The 7,155-nt window shown below is 37.1% G+C and overlaps 1 non-coding gene across 1 annotated transcript; it reads left to right on the top strand.

The window, feature by feature from the left end:
• Nucleotides 1-2,513: 2,513 nt before the first annotated feature.
• LOC138400412 (U6 spliceosomal RNA) lies at nucleotides 2,514-2,615 on the top strand. Its single transcript, XR_011236302.1, has one exon. It is a non-coding gene; the product is annotated as a U6 spliceosomal RNA (small nuclear RNA).
• The last annotated feature ends 4,540 nt before the right edge of the window (nucleotides 2,616-7,155 follow it).

Here is a 7,155-nt window from a genome sequence, read left to right as displayed (position 1 = left end):
AAATGTGCCATGTTACATTTTCAGGTATTTATGGCTTATTGGACTATGATTCTATTTTTGGATAATACCTTCTCCCACACCCTTTAAGCAACAGAAAAAACCCACCTATCCTACATGTGAGAAATACCAAGTCCTACTTCATGAACAGTAATGGAGCCTGGATACAGGTCATGCATTGTGTTTATTTTCCATTCTCCCTTTTCTGATCATGGTGAAAAAGGAGTTAAAGCAAATCTACTTCAGCCTTTGTTAGGAGCTATAGGGAAATATCTGGACCACCTTTGTTCCCTTGTAAGTTACAGACTTAGGAATGGACTGTTAAAAAGGAAAACTAAAAAATGAAGTGTCATGTTTAATATTTGTCATTTTCAATATTTGTCTACAGTTACTAGACAAGATTCTTCTTGTCTGGAAAACAAGTTGGAAGTGCCCTACTATAGAAGTGGGTCACAATGGTTATGATGACACGAATACATTTCTGTTATTATATATGGGCTTTAGTGAAGCTGGCATCTCACCTTTATTCTTCAGGAAAACAGCAGAAGACCATGGAAAGAGCACTGGTAGGAATGTCAGGAAGGCCAGGAACTCAGGGCTTAGATTGGTGTTTGGATAAAATGCCTTTTTGTTAAAAAATTACCTTGAGGTTGTACTTTATCCTTCAATTAAATAGAAACTGATAAGTTAGAAGTTGAGCTCAGAGAAGAGCATGGCCCTTTGAGCCCATGGAAGTAACTTTGGAGAATTCTACAGAGGTCAGTATAAGGGGGAAGAGAGCAGCAAGGTTAAAAACATTCAAGGTGAACATATTGTGTGAAAAGAAGGAAATCAGCAAGGTTCATTGACACTGAGAACACAAAACGTAAAATGCCATAAAAGAGAGTCAGAGGCAAGATCATCAGCAGTTAAAGAAACTCTTCCACTGACAATACAAGACTAGTTGAAGTAAAGGCAAAAGAACTGAAATCATCAATCCTGGTAACAGAAGAAGGCTACTTTCCAATAGGCATTCATTTCTCTTTTCAAAATGCCCTTCATATATGCACGGTCTTTTACAAGCGTGTGTAAGGAAGTGCTTTGCCGGTGTTAGCTAAGTCAGGAGGTTAATGGTCTGAGCTCCCTCTTCTGAATCTCTGATTCAGAGGGGGCTACCCCATTCTTGGCAGAAGTAGGGTGAGCTTAGGCCGGATCAGTCTGCAGCCTTTTCTAACTTTCAACAGCCACGAAACTGATTTTTTAAAAGCCCTATATTATTATGATGATTGCATCATACCTTCACCAGACAAGTGTCTTTGCAAACTAGATGACAAAATAAAAATATAGTGTTACCAATGCAGTTTAATTTGTTCAAGTTCCTAATATTTTGAACTCATACTGTAATATACAAACAAATCAACTTAAAAATGAAATAGTAATTACTCAATGGGATTGGGCCAGTGATAAAATGAAGTTTTAAAAACCTTTAAAGCAATGTTATTTTTAAATTATGAGAAATTAAGGATTAAAATAATCTAATACATACATTAACTTTTATAGTAGATTATTCAATATGTTAAGTGACTATTAAGAGTATAAATGGATCTACTACAATGTTTAGTGTGGAATGAACAATGCAGCTTTTAGACCCTGTGTTTAATCTTACAGTTAGTGATTAGAACATTTGGTGGTTTCATAAATAAATGAGTTATTTAAGCTATTTTCATCTCAGGCTTCCAATATATTTATCAGGGCTGTGCTTATTGCTATGAATTCACCTTTACTTTTTCAAGTTTAAAACAAAAAAGTTTATCATCATGATGAACCGAAAAACTAAGAGAACTTGAACTGAGAAACCATGGAAAATTATAGACAATCCCAGCATTAGGGAAAAGGTGGATGTTAGAATTTTTCAGCTTCTCTTGATACCCCTTCTCCCCCAACAGCTGTTCAGTTATATCAGGCATTTTACTAGCAAGCAACAGGCTTCAATTCACAGACTAAAATTCAGATGCAAGGCTCCAATTCTTTGAGAGAAAAGAAATAATAGAGTAAGGATACATTCATAGGTGTCCATGGAACCTAGACAGAGAATAAGTAACAGGGGTACCAGAGACAAACTTGGAATTTATGTGGGGATTATGATCATGAATCTGGGCATTGGTTCCAAAAACGAGCAAGATCTTCCACTGGAAGCAGAAGCAAAGTCAAAACAGGAGAAGCAGAAGCACAAGACAGGATTGGTGACACAGACTCTAACATGTCCTCTGCCTGGGGACTTCCTTTGTCCCAGAGCCTGGTTGGGGCCTGGTTCTGAGATGGAACAGACATCTATAGTTTTTTCAACCTTTTGCTTTACAAACATAAAGATCCCAAAGAACTTACATTTTCCCTGGAGAAGGACAGGAGAAGGGAGAATGGGAGAAGTTTGACTTGACTTAGTTTGAATTTTGAATTGGACTAGGGGAACACACACTTTTTAAATTAGAAAGCCAGAATGACCATAAAGAGAGAAGGTTTAGAGTTTTCCACCATCAGTGCTTTCTTCAGCAACACATATACTAAAATTGGAACAATACAGAGAAGATTAGCATGGCACCTACGCAGTATGACATACACGTGTGGAGCGTGCTATAAAAAGAAGAGAGAGAGAAGGAGAGAGAGGAAGGAAAAAAATAAAGAAAGAAAGAACTTTGTACCATCAGTAGAAGTGGTATGCATGTGAGGAGCTCCAAAGCTAAACTGACTTTAGGTCTAGAAAAAAAAAAACTGAAGAAAAGTTCTGCACATTTCAATCATAATTTGTACAATTTGACCTAGCAATACAAGTATCTGAGTGCCCCAATTACATGCCCCTTTTTCATTTTTTTTCCTTTTAATCACTCAATCTCAGTCAGTGTTCACCCTCTAAGTCCCAAAATAATAGATACAGATTGGAGTTTTAAATATGATTTCATTAATAGAATCAGCATGACCGGCATTGGATTTTTCCCTCTCTGTATTTATGTCAGCCCATCTGATCCAAAATGCTCCTCATATGCAGTAGACTGCAACCAACCAGCTTTTCCTCGTGGTTTGGATCTCATCCACCTCAAGGGTGACCTCTGTTGAAATCCCTTGTCCAATCTTTGACCAAATGGCTGCTGCTAATCCTTTTACTCAAAATTCCAGAGGACACTTAGGAAGGTGCGTTCCACATTCATTCAAGCTGACCCAGAATAGTCTGTTTGGGAGCAAAACTTCTGCAGAAGAATTTGACAAGAGATTGTTTTGGAGAGATCTATTTCCTTCCAAATACCTAGAAACTCGACAAATAAAATAATTCTTCACTCAGATGAGTGTGCATTGTGGGGTGTATAACAGCATCCCTGGTTCCTACTCACTAGATACCACTAGCCCCTCTTTCTCCAGTTTTGACAATCAAAAGTGTTTCCAGGCATTGCCAGATATCCTCTGGGGGGAGGGGGTAAAACTGCTCTCAGTTGAGAACCGCTGATATATTTATTTATTCATTTATTTTAATTTTTAACAGCTTTATGAAGGTATGATTCATATAAAAAGAGCAGCACATATTTAATGTATACAATTTGGTGGATTTGGACATATACAAATACCCATCATACCATCACCGCAATCCAGGTAATAGACATAGCTAACACCTCCCAGAATTTCCTTGTGTCTCGTGTGTGTGTGTGTGTGTGTGTGTGTGTGTGTGGTAGAAACACTTAACATGAGATCTACCCTTTAAACAAAATTTAAAGTGCACAATACCATATTATTAATTATGGGCACTAGGTTGTACAGCCAATCTCTAGAGCTTATTCATCTAGCATAACTGAAGTGTTATACCCAACGAATGACAACTCCCCATTTCCACCATCTGAGAACCACTGACTTAATACTTTTAAAATACTTCGATTCTGTAGACAAGAAGACTAATTAGAGTGGTGACTAATATTACCAATGGATAGATATCTATGTGCAATATTATATTGTCTAACTTTAAGGAAAGATTATGCATATGTACAATATAAACATGATGAATATTGTTTTTTCCACATCACTCTTGCCATCCAACCAACAAAATGTAATATTGCCTCGATCTTGGATTATTAAGCAATTGAGAGAACAACAATAAAGATAAAAATTATTAGGTGACCCATAAAACAATATTAAAATAAATAAGAGCTGAAATAACCAGTAATTCTGTTTCTACAGCAAGATCATTTTTGTATTTTATCTCCCTTTTAAGGAGCTATTTTTCATTCACAGCACTGTTGTAAATTATGCACAGCAGACTTCTTCATTTAATAGGTTCAGGTCAGAGAGTGATTGTATTTCGGCAGTTGGTATTCAGGGATTTTGTAATTTATGAGGTTTATTAATTTAGCAGATTATTTGCTTAAGGTGCCACTATCTCTTCACCAAGCATTCACTGTGAGAATTTCTTGGTCAGCTTAGCATTTTCAAGAGACACTTCAGTATTTAGAACATTCTTATATTCCTCAAAATGATATAAATTCCATAAATTTAGCCCATATGAAATGTCTAGAAGAGAAGTAAAAGAACTGTTTGTTCCTTTCATGCTTGTGAAAGAGGGTAGATGAGAAGTAGGAAGTTAAGGGCTGAGGGGTAGCACCTTCCCATGGAAGATTCAACAGGGAATGAAATTAGAAAAAATCAGGTACTATAAATGTCTATGTAGGAAGAGCTTACAGAATTAGGCCCCTGAAAGAGGGCAATCCCCAGCATTTCTGAGAGGATCTTGGACTGGTCCACTGCTTCTTTAATCACATTACAAAACAGGCAAGAACAGAAAGAGCAGGGAGGTCCTCCTGCTGACACAACACAGGAGATGAAGCACTCAGTGCTGGCTGACTCTGAGAAAGGGATAGGCAAGTTTTTTCTCTGTATTTAGACATGTGAACTGTTGCCACTAGGATGTATTTAAAACAAGACAATGGGTAATGAGAAATCAAAAAAAATGATATAGTTGCAGGGCCCTGTGTGTCCCCCAAACCCCAAATCTGACCCTGAGGTCCTCTCAATGTCCACATGAAAATGCAACTATCTACTGGAGGCCCTCTCAGAGTGTACACATGTTACAGAGTATCCTTCTAGAGAGGAAGAACTTACCCAGGTCATTAGAAGGTAGCCAATCTGATTAAAATGAATCAGATATTTTTCGTTTAAAATAGGCTCCCCATATTCTACATGGGAAGAAATACTATCATTTCCTCCTCTTTCTCTCATACATCCTTTCAAGAATCTTCCTCATAGTGTCAGTGGGGGTCTCCTCTCTGCCCTCACACATGCTCCCAGAATTTCCTCATCTTCATGCTTTGCTCATATTTTTTTCCTCACTCAGAATTTCCTCCTATTCCTTTCTATGTGCATCTGATCATCCTTGAAGCTCTGGCTTGAGACTCAACCTTGTGAGTCTCAACAGCTCTTGAACACTACTCTCCACACCCACCTTGAAATAATATCATTAATCTTCAAACACTTATAGTCCTTGGTGCCAGGACCAGTCATTTGTCATTGCCATTCATTGTATACTTTAATCTTTTAGATGTGCATGTTTTATATGCTCAGTCCTAGAATATGGACCTTAAATATAGAAATGATTAATACTTCAGCATATCCTTTACAGATAATTGCTATTTTAGAAATATTTAGGTGAAATTAATTGAGAAGGAGGTGGTTCCTCCTTGTTGCATATATAATCTGACATTCAGGCATTCCTCCCCTTTCTTTGTGAACTTCCTCCCCAATTCCAAGCATCTTGTTACCTGTACCATGACCCTAACAGGTTCTGTGTTTGCACTTTCTCCCACAGTCTCTGAAACTGCATTGTCCCCTAATATGCAACAATAATGGGGTAACCAGGCTGATTAATACCTGCTTATAAGTGAGTCAAATTATTAAAGATTAGTTAATAGGGGCTTTTTGTGCATAATATGTATGTGTGTGTGTGTGTGTGTGTGTGTGTATGTATTTGAAGAAGGAATGAATAGTTTCTTTCAACATTCTCAGATCATGCCCTCTGGCTGGTGTCTATTGTACCTGAATGATCTGTTTACAGCTACAGCCTACAAGTAAATGTGAAGATAAGATGATGCAAGCTAATAAGTCTGATGCAGATGATTTTAATCCACATTTATTGAACATCTAGAATATATGATATATGATTATTCCCAATGTGACTTTTTAAGAAATCAGTTTTAAAGAAGTTCATTTTGTTATCCCAGCCCTCTCATGCCAGTGCACGTTTTCTCTTCTATGTGCATTGAACGGAGTCAGAATCCCTTTGCAGTAAGACCTAGAAATCTGAAAAGATATTCTTTGTTCTTATAAAATTAACCTAAATTCACTACTTCAAGGTGATAGCATTAAAATTTAATATTAATTCTATACCATTTCGGGCTTTAGTTTCCAACTTTACATAACAGAGAATGATTGTACTTTCCTTTATCTCCTTTTTTCTCTTTCTGTATAGCTATTTTAAATGTTCACTGGTTTTCTTGAAACTTAGCAATCAGATAAAACTGTCTTGATTGATGTTACAGAATCATGGATTTCCCCACCAAACCAAAGGAAGCCTTCCTCATTATCTCTGGTCTCTTCAGTTAGGCCACGCTCATCTTCAGGTAAATGTACTTATTTCCTATCTTCTCAAATCAGCTATCCACTTTTCTCCAGCCAGGCTTGGCTGTAAATTGACAAGATCTCCAGTTGTCTTTGTGATTTCCCTACAGAGTGCAGCTGGGTCCCTTTCAGTTTAAAAGAAACAGGTGTGGGGGTAACTCTGCTCAACCTTTAAAAAATTGCTGTCATAAAAGACAGAGATGGAGTGGTGACTTAAATCTGTGGGGTTTTTTTTTTTTGAATGACAGAAACATCTTACTCTCATGGAATAGAAAATTTATGAAACATAAAATAGGCTAATCACAAAGCATCGGGCTTACTGGCTGCTTCCATTTGTTCTTCATTTTTTGGACAAAAAGAAACTTTCATTTTCTAGCTCACAGATTTCAAAAGCCCTGAATATGCTTAGAAAAATTAGAAACAGTGAGGTCAGAAGGTAGTAATAGCTTTGAATCCTTCCAAACTTGGTAAACACCAGAAGAGATTTGCCATAATAGAAGGAATGATGGAGTAAGAATTAAAAAGCTTGGG

This window comes from Eulemur rufifrons, chromosome 19 (genome assembly GCF_041146395.1).
Source record: "Eulemur rufifrons isolate Redbay chromosome 19, OSU_ERuf_1, whole genome shotgun sequence".
Classification (NCBI taxonomy): Eukaryota; Metazoa; Chordata; class Mammalia; order Primates; family Lemuridae; genus Eulemur; species Eulemur rufifrons.
This window is presented reverse-complemented; position numbering and strand designations above follow the sequence as displayed.